Source organism: Hipposideros armiger, unplaced genomic scaffold, assembly GCF_001890085.2.
Source record: "Hipposideros armiger isolate ML-2016 unplaced genomic scaffold, ASM189008v1 scaffold_960, whole genome shotgun sequence".
Classification (NCBI taxonomy): domain Eukaryota; kingdom Metazoa; phylum Chordata; class Mammalia; order Chiroptera; family Hipposideridae; genus Hipposideros; species Hipposideros armiger.
In genome coordinates, this window is record NW_017732310.1 from 80,389 (window position 1) to 101,682 (window position 21,294).

The window sequence follows — 21,294 nt, forward strand, 5'->3', positions numbered from 1 at the left end:
TCGGCCGCCCCCCAATTTATACTTATTAATCTCTTCCCCTTTCACCCGTCCTTAACCCCCTCTCCCCCCATCTTAAAAGAAGTCTTTCTAAGAGTCCTTGTAATACTGGTTTGGTGGTGATGAACTCCTTCAGCTTTTTCTTGTCTGGGAAGCTCCTTATCTGTCCTCTAATTCTAAATGACAGCCTAGCTGGGTAGAGCAATCTTGGTTGTATATTGTTGCTTTTCATCACTTGGAATATTTCCTGCCACTCCCTTCTTGCCTGCAAAGTTTCTGTTGAGAAATCAGCTGACAGTTGTATGGGGCTCCCTTGTAGGTAACTAACTGCTTTTCTCTTGCTGCTTTTAAGATTCTCTCTTTGTCTTTAACCTTTGGCATTTTAATTATAATGTGTCTTTGTGTTGGCCTCTTTGGGTTTATCTTGTGTGGGACTCTCTGTGCTTCCTGAATTTGTATGTCCATTTCCTTTACCAGGTTAGGAATGTTTTCTGCGATTATTTCTTCAAATAGGTTTTCAATTCCTTGCTCTTTCTCTTTTCTCCTTTTGGTACCCCTATAATGTGAATGTTGGTATGCTTGATAATTGTCATGGAAGCACCTGAAACTCTCCTCAATTTTTTGGATTCTTTTTTTTTTCTGCTCTTCTGGTTGGGTGTTTTCTACTACCTTATCTCCTACATTGTTGATTGGATCCTCTGCTTCATCTAATCTGCTGTTGGTTCCCTGTAATATATTCTTCATTTCCGTTATTGTTTCCTTTATTTCTGACTGGTTCTTTTTTATGGTTTCCATCTCCATTTTTATGCTTCCTATCTCTCTGTGAAATTCTTCCTGAGATCACTGAGCATTCTTTTAACCAGTGTTTGGAACTCTGCGTCTGATAGATTGCTTATATCCATTTCACTTAGTTCTTTTTGTGGAGCTTTGTTCTCTTCTTTCATTTGGGACATGTTTCTTTGTCTCCCCATTCTGGCTGCCTCCCTGTGTTTGTTTCTGTGTATTAGGTAGGGCCGCTATGTCTTCTAGTCTTAGTAGGGTGTCCTTATGTAGTAGGTGTGCTGTGGGGCTCAGTGGCGCAATCTTTCTGGTCACCTGAGCCACATACTCCAGGTGTGTCTCTTGTTTGGGTTGTGTGTGCCCTCCTCTTGTAGTTGAGCCTTGGTTGATAATTGCACATCAATGTGAGGGGCTGATCCTTGGGCTCACTCTTTGTGAGGACTGGCCTTGACTACAGTGGAAGAGTTGTTGTGCAGGGGCTGATCCTACAGAGCAGGATCTGATTCAGCAGGACTCTGGTGCCTGTCCAGTCCTCCCCTGGGGTGTGTCGTACTTGGAGGTGGTTGGGTGATTCTACAGGTTGTTTTGAAGGTGGCCGCTGGGGGCGTCAGCCCCAGGACCACCTTGGAGGAGATCTGTTGTAGGTCTACTTCAGCCACAGCCCATGCCCCATCCGGGGCCACCTAGTAGGAGCCAGAAAGCAATCTGCAGATGGCTGCAGCCTGTGCTGTGCTTGGAAGTGCCTTGAGAGGCCAAGCCATGAACCAAGGCAGACTGCCGCTAGTGCCAGCTTAGAGCTGCTCAGCCAGAGGTATAGGACATGCTCAAGCCAGATGCTGCTTGTCTTGGTTCTGTGAATCTTTGAGTGACCCTAGAAAGTCTGCAGCTTGAGCCAAGGCAAGTAGTCTGCATGAAAAAGCCACTGAAAGAGGCCTTGGTGTGCCCAAAAGTTGGGTGGGGCTAGGTTTCTAATTGCCAGGCCATGGTGAATAAACTGCAGAGACTCAGATATGGCAGCTGCCTACGCTCGCTCGCCAGGAAGGGGGAGGGATCAAGAAAGAAACAACGGCTTCTGCCAGCTTCTTCATCAGAAGAAAGCTGCCTCTCTAGCCCTCATCCCAATTCAGACAACTCGGTTTCCCACCATATGTCCCTGCTGCCTCTCAAGCTGCTGCCCCAGCACTGGAGCTGAGAGTGAGTGATTCCATTGGTGGGTAAGTCCGCGCACAGTCCCTTTAAGAGGAGTGCCTGCTAGTGCAGCTGCCCTCAGTCTCACAATCTCTGCTGGTTTTCACAACCAAAAATTATGGGGATTTCCCTCCCTGGCACTGGAACCCTGGGCTGGGGTGGTGCTGGTATCTCTCACTCCTTTAGTGGATAGGGGGACCCCCACAGCTGAAATAACCCTCCTGATCTTTGATGGTCACACACAGGTGTGCGACCAGCATTTTCTGTGTCTCTGACCTTCCTGCCAGTCTGGAGGTGGCTTCTACTGCACGTCCTTAGTTGAAAGGCTTCAATTCAGCTTGATTTTACCTGATTCTCAATCATGGTTGTTTTGTAGATTCCATTAAGTCTTTTAATTATGAACAAGTTCTGTTCTGGGAGAATGTTTGTAAATCGGATTCATTTGTAAGTCTGACAAAGTGAGTCTTATACACCTTTGACACAAATACACAATGTAAAGCCAGTGGTTGAACGATTCATGTTATAAGAACGAGCGACGTCTACCATCTTTTTGCCTCGGTCCAATTTCTAAATTATTTTCATTTTTGTTTCCATGGTTATTGCTTTGCGCTTCCTAGCAGTCCCCTCCATATCACCACTGTTCGTATCTGTGAAAGTTCGCAACTCGAATGTTTGTTAAGTCAGGGACTTACTATAGTGTAATTTTGATGTGGTTGTGAGAGAAGGTAAACACAGCGTTTACCTACTACACTATCTTTGTTGTCTCCTCCAAGATCATTTTAAGTGAAAAAAGAAAGGCAAAGTTCTGTGTATATAGTATATTATTGTATAAAATGGAGTTTATAAAAACCATTTGATTGGTTTTTATAACCATTTCATAACCATAAAATTGTCCTCAGAGAAGCACAAAACTGATAACAGTTGCTCCTTCTGGGGAGGAAGTCTAAGTAGTTAGAGGATAGGGTGGAATGAAAGAGACTTACTTTTCTTGTATAGCTTTTAAACATGCAAATATTTGAAGGTGTGTATTATAAGCCTAAACTACGTATTGGAACAATAACAATGAAAAAAAAAACATTCTATTTGTAGACAAAAAACATAGGCAAATGTAATTATTTTGCCAAAAATAGGCTAATAGAAATTTTGTTGGTAAATTCTGGCAAAATGTTTAGATGATAGCATCGGGATTCAGGAGAGAGCAAGTTTCGAATATGAGCATTCACCAACTGGAAGAAATACTCTTTGACTTATTATTTTATGTGGTTTAGTCATGAGGTATTTATATTGTTTTGATTACAATTAAACATATGGATAATGAGGTTATGTGGTGTTACTTTATTTTTTTTTATTGGGGAACAGTGTGTACCCGTCAGTTCCATGTCAAGTAGTTAATCTAGTTGTGGAGGGCATGAGGATTGAGCCAGCAACCTTGGTGTTATGAGCACTGTGCTCTAACCAACTGAGCTAACAAACTGCTCCGAATCCAAGTTGAGTAGTTGTTTCATTCTACGTGTTTCCCCAAAAATAAGACCTAGCCGGAGAAGAAGCCCTGGCATGATTCCTCCAGGACATGGAGGGCACACATCCCTCTCATGAAGGTTTTATTACCTGTTTCAGGGATAAGGGAGCCTTTTCCACAAACCCCTTCAGCTTAAAATATTCAGTATGCTAAGGTGCCATATTTTGGCACCTAAAATCATGCGAGGGCTTATTTTCCAGCTAGGTCTTATTTTTGGGGAAACAGGGTAGTTGTGGAGGGCGCATCTCAGTGGCTCATGTGAGAATCAAACCAGCAACCTTGGTGTTATGAGTGCTGTGCTCTAATCAGCTGAGCTGACCAGCCACCCCGTGGTGTTACTTCTTACAATTTATCAGTATAGGAGCACCATGGTAGGAAGCCTCATAAGATAAAATTCATCTCCAGGATCAGAAAAGTGCTGGAGTATAACAAGATATAGCTCTGTTGGTTGCTGTGGGAGCTCCCCAAGGTGATGTCTGGTTTTTTTGTTGCCTATCCTTCAGGAAGGCTCTGCAGGATTTTCCATGAAATGACAATACCAATCCCTATGTCAGCCCTTTTCTGGTTGGATTGGAGCAATTCTCTCTAGTCCTTGATAGTTCAGCCCCAGTATCCCAAACTTATTCCCATGTTCTTAAAATTATCCTCCTTTTCTCAGTTGATACTTTTCTTTCTTGAAGAGTATGGACATTGTAAAATGCTTTCACATAAGGAACTGGGGTCTATAAATAGATGTCCCATTTTCAAAAAAACGTTCATCCCCCAATTGCCCATTTATTTTATACTTGAACATGGCAGTACTGTGTCACTCAGTCCTTTTGGCAGCTATCACAAAATGTTCCTTTGAGAATGTGTATGCTATCACAGAATTCCAGAGGGCAGCCCCAAAAAGACTTGGGTTTCAGCTTTAAGATTAATCTCTTATACTTGCTATTTCCTTGATTTATGGATTTTGTAGGCTACAGGGTTATGTATTTACTGTGGCTTATTGTATTATGCAGAAATTAGGTGTACTAGGCAAAGAGATTAATAGTACAGAAACAATACATATATAAAATATATGTATATATAAAATATATATATATTTTAAGGCAGACAACATGAGCTCTTCAACTGTATGGAAGAAAGGAACATGCAATGACTCAATAGTTTTTTATTCCTTTTAAAAGAGTCAGTCAGTCTCCATTCTCTTTGCTCTCAGAAAATTTAAGGGTTCCTATGCTTCAATACTTTTGCAAACCCTGGTACGTATGGCCATTATGACACAGTATCAATAGTGCTCACCTGTTTACACTTGTGGCAGATAGAGTGCTTTGCTTTGAAGACTTCCAATCATGATCCTCTTTGTTTTGTAACTTGATATCTCCCTTCCACTCTTATGTGGCATGAGCCTGTGACTGCTTTGGTCAGTAGAGTTTGGTGGAAATAAGGACACCCTTCCTAATCTGTCTGTCTTGGAACTGTGTCATCAGCATGTGAAGGATAAGAACACCCATGTTTTCCAGATGAGGTCAAATGGTCTAACTTGACCTCAACTATGTCAGAGCACCCAATGAAGATCAACACAACTGCCTTCCTGAGCCACAGTTATTTGCAATGACATAATAAAGCCAAGCTGAAACCACAAACATTACCCAGCTAACCATAAATTTATGAGCAATCATAAATACCTTCAAGGTGGAGTTGAGTATAAGCATATTCATCCCAATGAGTTTAAACTCAAAACCTCCCCCCAAAATGGGATATTACTACAATGTTTAAATTGCAAAATCAAAACAAAGTAAATGTATTAACATGTCTTACTATTCTTGAGATTTAAATGTGACGTAAGATGCAATAAACGCTGTAGGCAAGAAGGAACATTTTAAATGCTTCACTCATGTTTCTGTAGCTAGAGATTAGATAATTCCCTTAAAGTCTGAATGCTTTAAATAGTCATACACTTGCATGTATTCCATTATTCCATGCTTCCCCTTGATCTTGCTTAATTTTATGGAGAAAAGTAATTACCGATCGCATCTTATACACACACCATGCATATTGTACAATACTTTATTGATCGCTTACAGGATTTTCACACTACAACTTTTGCTGATTTTAGTTGAAACATCACTGATTTTAGTTGAAACATCACCATGGCCTATCAGAGTGCCTAGCACAGTCCTCAAAGACTGTTTGTTGAATGAGTGAATTTGTGTTACAATAGTACCTATCTCACTATTTAAGAATATGTAGCATGGGGATAAATAGTAGGCACTTGAAAATTTTCACAGTTTTGCTTCTTTATAAAAATAAGGTGCCAAAATGCCTCTCTTGATTAATTGTAAAATGCTATTCACACCCCACTGTCTTTTATGTTTGCATTGGTTCTTGAATTTATTATTTCCACCTAATGATAATGGAATGCTAATTTATTCTAGTCAAAAAACATGTCAGTGTTGCTCTGAGGGAAAAAAATGTACCAATAAGTTGTACTGGTAATGTGACATCATTAAAATATTTTTAGTGTAACCTACATATTGTAATGTTGTACCACTTTTAGGTTATAATATGGTTTTCCATCAATTATTTTAATATGTGATAACAATCAAGCTTTGGTTGCAAGACCTTCAATGTGAAGGTCAATGTGCTTAGTTTAACTTTGAAAAAGTGGGAACACACTTTTCCCCTCACACTGTTTCTATTGGGTTGTCAGAAAAGTCATGATGCATTTTTGCAATGAAAAACATAGAAAAAAATATATCATGACTTTTCTGACAACCTAATAGCATGGTCCCTTTGTTCTTGACCTGTAAATTAGATGAAGTGCTTCTTTGTCTGGGTCTTAATGATGGTTTGCAGAAATTTTGAAAAAAAAATTTTCTTTGCTTCATAAAAATTCTGAAAATATTAGATCCCATAAATCTTTGTAATTATGGATTGATTGGATAATTATATTGGTTATCACTGACATAACAATACATGAAAATCAGGAGATGCAATGATTTTAGGTGGATTCTTCATGAAATTAGATCATAGATCCATAATCTGGGAGATACAGCGGCAACTCTAATAGTGAAGCAGTTTTTTATATTCTTACATCACTGTCAGAAGCTGCATTATTAGTAGTGAAAGAAATAGGGGTAGCCCTGTGAAGTGTTTTCAGAGGGGTGCTACCTTTTATCTTTCCTCCAAGAGAGAATAGCCTGTGGACTCATAGCTAATAGCCTCTAAGGGAGTTACTGCCTCTCTCAGGGAAGAAAAATGGGATCCATTGATATGTCTATCTGTGGCCAGGGCCAGATATTCCCTGTTTTCAGTTTTTGTTTGTTTGTTTGTTTTTTAATACAAGGTCTGGCCTGGATTTTGACTCATACCTGAGATAACATCCTTGTTTCCACTTTCTCAGCCACTATTCCTAACCAATCATTGCAGAAAATACCAGAATTTCCTTCCTCCCAGATACTCCATGCCTGTGACAACTATGTTAGAAGGAACTTTGTTTTCAGAGAATGTCAATCCACTGCTCCTCCAACACACACAAATAAATACTTGGAGTGATGTGCAAGTGTGGACACTGTAGTTCCAATTAGTCAGGTACTTCCTTCAACATGAAGGTAATCTTGTCTGCGTGAGTGTGCCTGCTAAGGTGTTTGGTATTTACCCATTTTATGGTTAGGAGCTGCAATAGTTGTGTGTTTTCCCCTGGTCTCCCTTATTCCAGATCTCAGAGATTAACATTATTGTCTGAGCTTTAGAGTTTGCATATTCAGAAAGTCGATTAATTCTGTTTACTAAACAACTGGTCTTCTGACTTAGTTCCTCAGTCATCATAACCTTACTAGCATCTAGGTTTATAAAGTTTAATAATTAGTAACATATGTTTCTGATTGAGGAAAGCTGGGGAATGTTAAGGCATGGTGTGAGGTATTTATGTTTCAATGCAAAACAATTTATATGCAGCAAGCTACTCTACCCAATACACAGGAATTAAGCTCATAAGAAAAAACAAGGATAGAGATCCACAAAATTCTATGGATAGGGCCTTTTCCCTTACTTTCTTCTCTCTATTTCTCTGTGTCTCTTTATTTGTCATATTTTCCTCATCTCTTCTTTAGTTACTGAAATTTTTTATATTTTATAGGTTGTTCAGTAAGTCTGGTTAAGAGTAATAGTCTCCTCATTATTCCATTAATTTGAAAGTGGATATAAGAAAGATGAGGATGGCATTAATGATATCTTAGAGGTGGAGAAATAAATAAGATTAAAAGAGCTATTTTACTAAAATAAATATCACTGACATCAGAGCAAGGAGTTTTTGCTATGTGACTCTGAGAAAGTCGCCTCAACTCCTTCCTTCATTTGTCAGATGAAAAGTGGCTAGAAAGCATGTTCTTGGAGATCCAAGACTACCCTTCTGTCACTTGCTCTTCCATGCTTCCACAGACCACATTTGTGCTGGATTCAATGTTGGGTGCCACATTTAAAATAAATGCAACCAAGTATGACCTGTTCAAAGGAGAGTGGCCAAAAATGGTTATGAGACTTGAAAACATGTCTTCAAAGAATAAAATTGGCAGAAAGAAAATAAGACATGGCAGGGACCTGACTGCCACTTTTAGGTATTTGGAAATTTCAGGTGGAGAGGAGCTAGATTCACTCTGTATGGCCAAGATCATTACAAAGAGAGCTAATTACTGAAATATCAGAGTCAAAAATGATGATTCAATTTAAAGAAGGATACTTCTGTTCATTAACAGAACCGTTCAATGAAGGAATTGCCTTTCTTAGGAGATAATCAGTTCTCTGTAACTTCTGTGCGGAAGCCTGGGATGGACACTCACTTGGAAGGGCTGTGGAAAAATCAACTTAAATTTCATTGGGAGGAGGAAGGGAGTTGGACTATTTGTCCTTTTTTGATAGCTCCCATTATTGATGACCAAATGTCACTTAATTGAGATTCTATTATTCTGTGAGTTAAAACATTGTCATATATATACTATAATATTTCATTAATTTCTTAATGATTTATTTATTCCATAACACAGTCTGATAATATTACCATTTTATAGGTTAGAGAGTAGGTATGGAAAGAGAGTGTTTCCCTCATAATACTGCAGCTAGTTAGGGGCAGCCCAAGGATTTGGACCCAAGCCCAACTCTTTTTAATTAAGTCCAAACTTAGTCCCTTTATGTTGGGGTAGTTCAGGCTTCAAGGAAAAGTGGAATGTATACTTATTGATTCTTTTCCCTAGGAAACAAGAAAACACTATTTGTTTTCCTACTGAGAAAAACTTTTGAGCATATTTCATGTGTCTTTTGATCTGACTTTGAAAGCACATTTCATTGTTCCCAAAGAAGGAATTAATTACAGTAAAAAGAAAATAAATTAAGGAGGAGGCATGTGGCAACAAGTTGACCTCATAGAAGACCTTTTGTGAGTCTGATGAAAGTACAGACTGTACCTGGTTGTTTCTATTCACATCTCTGCTGTGGACTCCACTCTCCATCTTTCAGATGCCAATTATGGGAGGAAGCAGTATGGTACACATTTTTTAAGAGCAGGAGGACATATTGTTAAATGTTGCAGCCTTATGTATGAAAGACTTCTTTGGAATTCATCAGGACTAGGAATTATGAAATCTCATTTTGGCACATTTGCAAATACTCCAGAAAGACTTCTCAATTTAACCAAATGTTGAGGAGACATTTTGGCAAGAGGTTGATAGTCAGATGTGTTCATTTTAAGGGACTTTGAAATGAGATTATGTCCCAATGATGCATTTTATGCATCAATATTCACACACACACACACACACACACACACACACACACAGGCTTTCAAAACAAGAATGTCTGTCTAGTCTGTGTTTTTTTTTTTCAAAAAGTACATCATAACCTATGAGTTATTTCCTAAACCAGTTTATTGGGTTGAGACAAGTAGTTAATATAGAGCAAAGTAGGATAGAATGGAATGTAAATATCAGAGTATGTTACATGATAGAAAGAGTAAATATTGTTTTGTAAATTTTTATTTTAGGTGCACATAGCCAACCATATGTGTACTGGAGGTCATTTAAAATGTATTTCTTCTTTTTTAAAATATTTTTTAATTAGTTTCAGGAGTACAAAACAACATAAAGATTAGACATTATACCCCTCACAAAGTGATAACCCCACCCCCCAATCTACTACAGAGGCTGACATCATATATAGCTGTTACAGTTCCACTAATACCATTCCCTATATATATATATATATACCTATGTGACTATATATATATATATATATATATATATATTTAATTATAGTCAATATTATTTTATATTAGTTTTAGATGTATAGCATAGTGGTTAGGCATTTATATAATCTATTAAGTAATCTCCCTGTTAAGTTCAGTACTGATCAGAAACCTTTCTTAATTTTTACAACATTATTGACAATATTCCCCATACTGTATTTCACCTCCCCATGATTATTTTGTGACTACCAATTTGAACTTCCTAATCCCTTCACTTTTCTCACCCATCCCCCAACGCCCCTCCCATCTAGCAACCATCAGTTCTCTGTATCTATGAGTCTGTTTCTGTTTTGTTTGCTCATTTATTCTGTTCTTTAGATTCCACGTATAAGTGACATCATTCAGTACTTACTTGTCTTTCTCAATCTGACTTATTTCACTTAGCATAATACCCTCTAGGTTCATCCATATTGTTGCAAATGGTAAGATTACATTCTTTTTTATGACAGGGCAGTAATCCATTGCATAAATATACCACAGCCTCTCTTCCAATGGCTGATGGTAAAATGAGCAAAGTCTGTAAAGTCCCAGAGCTGACCTGGGAACATGGTTATCTTCACTGTGTTTGTGTGTGTAGGGTGGGGGCCTGGAAATAGAGGAGACAGAAGATGGAAAGTTAATGCTGCATTTTACGCACTTCTGAATTTTTCTTTTTTAACTTTTATAACAAGCATCTTTCGTAGTGAAAATAAATCGGTACAATGGATAAATAACTTATTTGTAAATTTCATATTGAGGATGCTAACCTTCACTAGTCAGTAACTTGTTAATGAAGTTAGGTTGTAGCACATTGAGGAATGCCATAGCCCTGAGTATATAACAAAAGGAAATAATATGGACCTTAGGAAATAAGACATTATATTTAATAGCTACATTGATTTGAAATCTAAATGATGCTCTCACGGATTTTTATAGATCAAGTAATAACAATAATAACTATTTTTATTAAGTATTTACTACTTTCAGAAATTATCAAAGTTTTTTATGATCTATGAAGTGATATCAAGATATGAATTTTGGTGCTATTATTAGTATACTATTATTAATATTATCTGAAAGCCCAGCCTACCCACAGCTAAAATAAAAAATAGGTATAATATAGAGTAAAAAGGATATGTCTGTGTTCCTTTTCTCAATGACTCTAAGAGCAGAACTATTTGTATCTTTGACAATTTCTTCATCTTATTTCTTTTGGTTATATAACTTCTTTTCAAAAGTCATATGTCTGATTCTCACCAGATTGGGTTAGGATTTCAAACCTTGAGTCTTCCTAATGAGAATAGAGAGCCATTTATTTTTTTAAGAAGAATGTATTATTGCATTGCCATACAATGAATTTTTATCCTGTAGATAAGCTGAAGAAATATAAAAGTTAAGTAAGACATATTGAAGTGTCATCTTAGTTTAATTTCAATTTCATAAAAATTGGAAAAAATTAAATTACAAATGAAGCTGGTAATATGTTTTATTGAAGTTAGAGAAAAGAGAGAAAACTATATTAATACATTGAAATAAATTTAACACTCCATCTGGCTATTTTATCTGTAATCAAACTTAATTTGTTTTCAGTTCCCAAATTAGCACACTCATCCCTTATTACATGAGCATAATTAGTTCTCATTTTTTGTTCAGAGGAAATAAAAATATGTAAACCATTAATTTCTACTGTATTTAATGTTAAAACCTAGATTTTATTAAATAATCATGCTGAAGAATCAGCTAATATTAATTATATAAATTTGTATTTATGTAGTTGATAATAGAAAACCCTCATATAATTAATAATATGCAAAAGAAGTTAAATTATTTGGGAGTTTGGTGGGGCTTTCACTTACCAAGTTGTATGAAGTTATAAAAATAATTAAAAACTGGTTGCAACCTTTTCAATGATTTGAGAGTATTTTTTTTGCACAAAGTAAATAATAAATTTTTTGACAAAATTCAATATACTTCCATAGAAGTATATAGTATATAAAAGCATATCTAATAGAGCTTGAGGTCCATGTGATGTTACACCAAATGAAATAATTTATTTATTAACTTGAAAATATTTATTGGGAATATGTCATATGCCAGCCTCTGTGGTACACGTTATGAAAAAAGTGAGATGGAAGCACTTGACAGCACATGACTTTTTGCAGATGTATACCAAGCCATTGTCTCATATTAATATAAAGTTTCCCCTCATAGAAAGACTCTGGTTATGTGTAAACAGAAACTCTTAAAGTGACAGTAGTTTGGAAAGAGATAAGTATATTAAGTAACTTGTTTGGAAAAAAGAAGTATTTATTGAGTATAATGTGGAAAATTATTGAGAGTTTAAAGATTTTTTTCATAAGAAAACCTTCTCCACTTAACCAGTCCTCACTAAATAATACAAGTGAGATATATGATCCTAGAATTAGGATATTTCATGACTCAGGTGAATAGGATGAATATCTCTGTTGGAAATAAAAAAGAAAAAAGAAAAAGAAAAAAAGCAATGTGTCATCATTTTGTTTAGCACAATGTGGTTCTGTACTTGCCTGGTGCTTAATATTCTGGGGTTGAACGGAACCATGTAGAGCAAGCACCACAGGTGACCTAGTTACGCTTTTGCTTACACTATTTAATGTCCCTGATGTAGTATGAAGATAATAGGTATAGTTCCATCCAAGACAGAAGGTCTGACTTAGGTGCTGTTAATAGTATATTTTTAATAAAAAAGAAAAGATTTTAATATCTCCCTTACTAATGGATATAGTAAACAACCTCAAACAATGAACTATAAAATGTATAATCACTAGTAATTAAGCCATTTTCTGGCTTGTTTAACAAAAATTGAGATCACTTTTTATGAAGTTTACACTTCTGATAATTATCTAATTATTTATGTGGAACTCTAGGAAAACTTAAATAAACACTTTCCACCCTTCTAATCATACTACATTTTTCCTGATACAGATTTACATTTATTTGAGTGAAATTATTCATAATTTCAAGCTATTTCTGAATTTTATGTTTTTTGGTGTCTGTCTTTCTTAAAACTGTCAACCTTCTTCCTCTTCCCTGAGTTTCTTCTGAGATGTAAACTGTCTATTTCAAGTTCTTTTGAGTAATCAGTAGAATTAGTGATTGTACTTAATTGGTATTAGTTATTTGAAAAGCTCCTTCCTTTAAAGAGGCTGTGCATATTGTGACTATAGAGAATAGTAATTTGGGTTTGTTTGGCAGGAAATTTCTCTTCTCACCTCAATGCCCTTTACATGGCTTTGCTTTTACCTTCACTCTGTTAGTAAATGGCCAATTATGCCATAAAGAGGCTGAGGAGAGGATGACACTTGTGCCGTCAATAGAAGAAAGAATATCATTTAGAACATGAAGAAGAAAAATAAGCTCTTAAGTTTTTAATATATAACCTATTAAAGTGGCTGTGAGTGGACTTTCAGAAATTGAACACAATTTCCAATCAAAGCTGCTGAAATAAGTCTTAACCATTCCTGAAAAAGAGCAGAAACTCTTGCTGAGGTGATTGAACTTGAATATAGAAAACTTTACTTCTGATCCATCAAAGAATTTGGTTTTGAGGTCAGAAGAAAGAGCATTAATTTGGAATCACTCTGGAGACAACGTTCGATTTCCCACTTTGAAATGACCTTGGACAGTTCACTTAACCTTTCTGAACACAAAGATCCTTATTTGCAAGATGACAGATGGCTGCATCTGCACTGCCTGTACTAATGTTTTGTTACGACTGTCAATTGAATAATCAGTTAATGCACTTTGTAAATCTAAAACCGCCTGGTAGATTAATTAATTAAATATTAAATAAACATCCACTGTGTGCCAAGAGCTATACGCTTGGACTAGGTTTTTATGAAACACTGAGTACAGTACTGTGGAAATTAAATGCTAATCAGAGATTTTTCATTAATGATGTCTCCATCACAATAAAAACAGTGAGATTTTGATGGCCAGATGTAGTTGGGGAAAGAGTTGAACTCCTTTTCCAATATCATGTCCATGTCCCATCAGTAATTAACAAATACTGATGAAATGTCAGATCTGGAAGTGACCTGACAGTTATAGCACTGGAAACATTGAATAATTGTTAAGAGCTCAGACATCAAATTCAGATAGACCTGGATTCAAATCCCAACCTTATCACTAGTTGCTATAGATATGAGGCAAGTTGTACATCATTTCAGAAAAAGTGTGATTGTCACTATTTTGGGGTCCTATGGTAGTTGTGATCATTGGTTTAGTATAATACCTAACACACAATAAGAATTCAAAAAAATCTCAGCTGCTGTTATTTGGTGTTCTTTTTTCAACTTCTTCATTTTCAGAAAAGAGGAACTCAGGCCTAGGAAATTTAAGCAACTTATCTAAGGTCACAGAGTTCCTGGTGCCCGTACAATGATTGGAAAAATAAGCTTAATGTTTAGAGGGTTTTTATATTCAGGACACTCAGTTTTATAAGCAATTTTATTTTAATTATAATTATATTTAATTATATACTTAATTTAATTATAATTTAAATATTTATTTATTGCTTTTATCACTGAGTCGAAGGGCTTGTACTCTGTAGTTAAGTAGACTAGAGTTTGAACAAATTATTTAACCTCTGTAAATCTCAGCTTTATCAATTGTTAAATGATAGATGACACTGATGGTGAGATGGTGATGGTGATGATGATGATGATAATGATGATAGAAAACTGTTATAGGGCATTCACCAGCTGTCCAGGCACTTTTCTGAATATGTTTACATATATTGATTCATTTAATACTCAGAGCAATCCTATGAAGTAGAATTATTAATATTATCTCAGTTTTATGGATGAGGAGACTATGTTATAGAAAATGAGAATAATGGTATACCTACATTGAATATTTGGTGTGCAAATTAAATGAGCATTTACAACTATATGAAACACTTATTTATGATGTGCAGTTCACATTAGGGAGTTAATAAATATTATCTGTTAATACTAATTTGGTTTTTATAATTAACTTTTTATTTTTTGGGGGGCTAGTCATGGATTCAAATGAAACTTTTTGGGTTACATTTGAATTTTTCTCTTTCTATTATTCTGGTGTCTAAAAATCAATTATTTTTATTAAATGAAAATAAGGAGGACACAAATAATATATTTTAAAACATATATAAATTTCCAAATATGAAAGGAATACATAGGTATTACTTAACATTTGGAAAAGGAAAAGGTTGGAAAATAATTTTTAAAATCATTATTATTCCAAAAAATGTAAAACAATGTTTTGATATATTTTATTTGTATCTTTTTTATGCATAATTTAAAAAAACTAGTTATATGTAATTTCATATTTTTGTTCATATTTTTAACTTACCATTGTAAAGAGAAGAGTTTTTCATACCCTTTATGAATATTATTATCCATGGCTATATAATATCTTATTATTTTACCACAACATTACAGATTTTGGGACTCTTAGGCCATTTCAATATTTCACAATTTTAAAAAGCATGTAAATGAACATATTTTAGGAGTTTACCTCTATATTTAAAATTTTTTCCTTAGCTAACTTAACAAAAAACAAAAAATAACAAGCAAGCATGGATGTTAGTTATAATTAATTAGTGGTACCTTCTTGTAGCAAAGGAGGACAGCTTTGTTTGATATCTTTCATAGACCTTGTCAAAATTCTGAGTACATGATGTCAAATAAATACATGTTGAATTACATTTATTTAAAGTTGAATTCAAATATGACCATATATTCTAATAAGGACAAAAAAATGCTAAATAACATGGAAGTTTCAGGACCTAGAAGAGGTCACAATCTTATTTTATAGGCTAGGCTGGGGTGATGAGATCTTTGCATTGTAACCTCAGGGTTTATGGTTTCTTAACTTGATGTAGAAGTGTGAAAACCTGAAACTTTGTTATGAACTAATTTTATCTAATAAACCAACTGTTTTTGGCCTTCCTTGTTTTGGTAGCCTGTTGGACACTATAACTTAGTTACTAGTTGCTACTAGGTTTTGAAATGGTTAAGTGAATAGCCAGATGTGATATGGAACAATTAAGGATTGCTAGGCATGGCTAATAAGCAATCTTTTAATATGAAAGAAAGTGGAAGATGAGGAGTGAGAGTAAGCTGGTCCATGCCTCCTGGTCCCATTCTTTTGACCATTCTTTGTTTCCACACTTCTACTTTGTCATATGGGTTACTTAGGACATATGGCTTCAATAGTATATGAGATATTGTGAGAAAAATGTTTAAATAGTCATAAAAACTAATTTTCCTAGATGACCTTCCATGCTACCCTGTGGATTTCCCTTTTTTTATTATATTCAGTTCACAGGGAAATAAGAGTGATTAATCTACTATATTCTTTTTCCTTTCTTCCAAGAGTGGCTGAGAATATGAGAAATAACAGATCCCTCACATTGAATGACAATCATGTGTATATTATTTTCATATGTGTGATCTCATTTGATCTTTCTATTGACTTGTAATGTAGATATAATGATTGTCATTTTATAGGAACCAAGGAAAGCACAGAGAAAATAATTTTATAAAATTACAGTGTGGCTGAGAAAAAATTTCATTTTAGGTATTTCTGATTCCAAAACCTTTTTCCATTATATCATACTATATTCAATATTCCAAATTCAAATGCTACTGAAGTATAAAAAATACCTATGGTGGAATCTAAAGAGCAAAATAAACAAACAAAACAGAAACAAATTCATAGCTACAGAGAATATTTTGATGGTTGCCAGATGGGATGGGGGTTGGGGGTGAGTGAGAAAGGAGAAGAGATTAAAAAGTACAAATTGGTTGTTATACAGTAGTCATGGGGGTGTAGGATATAGCATTAGGAATATAGTAAAAAATATTGTAATAACTATGTATGGTGTCAAATGGGAACTAGATTTATTGGGGTGATAGAAGGGAGGGGAGTTGGGGGTAAGGGTAAAAAAGGTTAAGGGAATAAGAAGTACATATTGGTAGTTACAAAACAGTCATGGGGATATAAAGTAAATCATAGAGAATATAGTCAATAATATAGTAATAACTATGTATAGTGTCAGGTGGGTACTAGATTAGTCGGGGGTTAAATTTTTTTAAATTGGGGAATTGGGGGATGGGAAAAGTGCTGGGGAATTGGGGGAGGGGAACAGACAAGTTGCTGTCGTTTTGTTCTTCAGTCTAGTTGTGGAAGACGTTGCTTCACTGGCCCAAGTTGGCACCATCATTGCGCTCTTCCTGGGCGAGGCAGATCAGTCGCCGGCTTCTGGACGGCCGCTCCTGCTGGCTGCTGGCTACACATGGTAGCCCATGGCAACCCACTGCAGCAGGGTTGCAGCCTACACTGTGGCCGGTGACTCACGGCAGCGCAGCTCCAGGTCGAGCCGTTGTGCAGCATTTTAGCTGTGGAGGGCAGTGTCACTGGCCCTCATATGCGGGATCCGAACCGGGGCCCTCTGGCGTCCCAAGCCAGGTCTTAACTAACGCGCCACTCAGCCGGCCCAGGGGGTTACTTATTAAATTATATAAATATCTAGCTGCTAAGCTGTACACCTAAAATAAACATAAAACAATACTGAATGTCAAAATAAATAAATAAAATGTTTAAAAAATAGCTATAAAACTCTGACCCTCCAATTCCACTCATGGAGGTAACTACTATTGACAACTTTGTGTGTAATTTTCCAGCTTTTCTCTGTAAGTTTTTGAAATCAATTTGTTTTTCCCCTTTCCTCTCTTTCTCTATAGTTTTTAAGTAATATTTTAAACAAATATTCCATCTTATTCATCTTCTCCTGTAACTTAATTTAAAAACAACAACCAAACAATGTATTATGGACATCTTTTCCAATAAGCACGGTGCATCTTTCAAGTGTAAATCACTTCTGTGTCATTGTTCAGGTGCTATCACATTGCTCCTTTGTCATTTTATTGACTCTGCATTCTTTATTTTTGCATTACTTCTGTCTCATATTTTCACTGTTGATGAAGTCTTCAGCATTTGGCCTTCATTTTCCTTTCTACTGTGTCTCTTGTTGCCACATTCAGAAACTGCACACTCAGAGACTTCTGAACATAAGTTTATATAATCTCAGGTACTGAGCTCACAGTTCAGTGTCAGTCACCATACAGATTCAGTCAGTGTTATCAGTTGAACAGAATTACAATTTTTCCCTCGCAGTCAGGGATACAAATGGAGGTTTTCCCTTCAGAGCAGCAAAGCATTGTTCATATTCCTTTTTCTCATATTCCACTACTCCATACATCCTCACATCACAAGATATATAAGGGAAAATGGAAGCCTATATAACATAAATAAGACTTTCTAGATTACATTTTCACTACACTTGGTTTTTAGCTTTCAGTTTCTCCTGCCAACATCTTATAGATTTCTGGCTAAAGAAAGATATCAAGAAGATAAAAATTAACCTTTGTTGGTGGAAAACTTGCCTAATCATGATGTAAAACTTATTTGATTACTTGTCATTTGAAATCGTCATCTGTAGACCAGCCAGTTCTGGTTATTAGGGAATCTACTATAATGCAAGAATGGGCCAAGGTATAGAAGATAATTTATGAGCAGAGTGTTAGGGCTCAATATTAGATTATAAGGCTTGGTTCATAAATTTCAAGCTTATAGGCCAGGCCATTAGATTTGTTCTTTCTAGTTATACAAACAACAATTGAAAATATGTCATTACAAAGTTGAAAAAAGGAGAACACACTTCTTTTCCAATAGTGTTGGCCATAATATATTGGAATAGAATACAAATATTTTTGTCATTTGATCTTGAGATCTTTGAGCTAGAAAAGTGATATGGTGATATGAGTGCATATGTCTGCTAGTATTTTGCATTTAATAAGGTCTACATCAACTGAAAAGAAGAATTCTATTATTTGGAGCAATTAAAAGTTAATTTAATGTTGAAATAGGCTGCTTCATTGACTGGTAGAGTATCATAATTGTGATATGAGAATTTGAAATCCAAGGCAGACTGGAGATACTTTAAAGTAGTGACGGTGCAGTTGGGGGCCCCTTTAGCATATCCTTCTTAGTATCTCTAGCATGACAGGTCTCGCTGTCTGAGTCTTTATTTTTATAATGTTTCAATGAGTATCATCAGGGTAAAAAGATAGACACTTCGCATGAGATGGCCAGCCTTACGATTAAGAATTTTAATTTATTTAGGAACCTACCCTAAGGTCAAAAAGCTTCAAGGAACTGATGAATGCTACGTGGCTGGTCCAGGAGAGACCCTGATGTATCTAGCACTAGAGTTACAAACGAGTCTGCATTACCCTGAGACTGGAGAATTTCAAATGCCCCCCAATGGCTCTTAGTCCCAATTTCACAGCAATGTTCTACTTCTTTAACATTGTGATAGATAGGATGAACCTAGAAAGTAGAAGCAAGAGGACAGAAGAGTGGATGGGGCCGTGGAGTATAAAACGGAAAACAGAGAGAGATGAAAGGGATACCATTTTTCCCTGGTAGTGTCATATGGACCATTCCCCAACTTTATTCCAATAGTCTACATCTACCCACACAATGAACACACACACACACACACACACACACACACACACACACACACACACACACACACACACACATTACATCTATTTTGTTCATGACCCATAACAGAACAGATGAGGACAGTGATAACACCCTGGTATATCATACTTCACTGTTTGGGAGATACACCTGGAAACATTAAGGTGAAGAATCACTTGGGCACTTGTCAGAAATACACTCTCTTGGGCCCTATCCCAGAGTTAGTGGAGCAGAAACTCTGAGGGCAGGGTCCAGCAACCTGTGTTTAAGCGTTCTGATGCTGGCTAATGTTTGGGAAGTACTGAGCCTAGTTCCTGGGAATTTAATTTTAAAATGAAAAGCAGTTGCTCTCACATGATCATTTTAAATCTTTCTATACCTCATTCAAACCACACCTCCTCCTTTAATCCTCCTGGAGCACCATCAGAAGTGAGGGGTCATCTTGACGTACTGAAAGCATTTCATACCCCACTTACAGACCTTTTAAGGCACTATTTTGTACTGAAGTTCTGTTTGAACACATTTTACCTCTCTGGCCAGACTTTGTCTTCCTTACTTTTTTTTTTTTTTTAAATTTTGCAAAGCTCCTAGCTCGTGATGGATCATACTAAAATAGTTAGTGAATGATAACTGTGGAGTAAAGGTTCTGTAATATCAGAATGCTTGAAATTTTGGTTAGCCTGTGTAGTTTACATTGAATCCTTTAGGCTGTGAAAACCAGCTTTCACAAGAATAGAAAGAAAAATCATGAAATGAGCACCTGTGGGGGCCAAGCACATATTCATTTAAAATATACATTGACTACCTGCTGTAAACCAAGTATACTAGGGGAAAATATGATCAGTATGGCACCTACCCTTAAAAACATACAGACTTTCTTTATTCACATCTCTCAGGTAATCTTCTCAATACCATTAAATCTATGCCACAACACACTCAATCCAAACCAAACCCTCAAGACACCTTCTACTACATTACACTGTATTATTTTCTTAAGACATTTATCATTATCTCAAATTTTCATTTTTTTTATTGTTCTCTCGTTTATTATCTGCCCCTCCCCCAACTCCATCAGCGTCGACTTTGCCCAGTATATTCACAGCTGTACTGCCAAATACCTAAAAGAGACTCTAATAACTACTCATTACGTATTTTTAATGGATGAATGGCTTAAATGATGAACAACATTGTACGAAAGGCTTTATAACTCCCATCATAGGTAAAGAAATGGAGGCTGTGAGAATTTAAATAAAATGCTTAAATGATGCAAAGCCTAGAATTCAAGCTAAGTCCTTTTCAGTTTTAAAGGTTGTAATCCTTCGCTGCGCTGGCCGTCTCCATGTGATTTTTTTCCCCTTTAGTGTCTCCATCTCCCTTTTTGAAAGCATACACAGGAATCGGAGCAGCGGTTCTCAGTACAAATTGCCTGTGCTTGAAAACTGTCTGCTCAGAATGGTCGGGAGCTTTGCAATTAAGCGTTTCTATGAATTAAAATACCTAAGAATGCTACCAGCTTGCGTAGAACCAGCTATCCCAATAGTTTCCTATCTGCAGCCCCAGCTTGTGGAAGCTTCCTTGGGTGAATCAAGGAAGCAGAAAGATGGGATTAAGGAAGCAGTTAGCCAATATATTGCCAGTCCAGTGAACTGACAGCAGGGACCTTGGCTGCACGCTGCTTTTAAAGAGGCCTGTGCAGGTGATGGGATGACTTTGTTGTTGGTGCTATTTCCACCCCCCACCTGACATTCTTGAATATTTTTTCTTTCTCTTTATGACACCGAGGGAAACAGAAAGCTCATGAAGAACTTTAGGGAAGTTTTTCTTTGTACCAGGGCTGCAAATATCCACTGAATCTCATTTGTTTCAGTTCTTTTATAGTATAGATATGTATGTATGTATGTATGTATGTATTTATTAAAATTTATTGGGGGACAATAATTAGTAAAATTACACAGGTTTCATTTGTACAATGCTG

The 21,294-nt window shown here is 36.1% G+C and overlaps 1 protein-coding gene across 1 annotated transcript in view; it reads left to right on the plus strand.

Annotated features, from left to right (window-relative positions):
• The window catches only part of GRM5 (glutamate metabotropic receptor 5), a 506,006-nt gene that overhangs the window by 23,266 nt on the left and 461,446 nt on the right, over positions 1-21,294 (plus strand).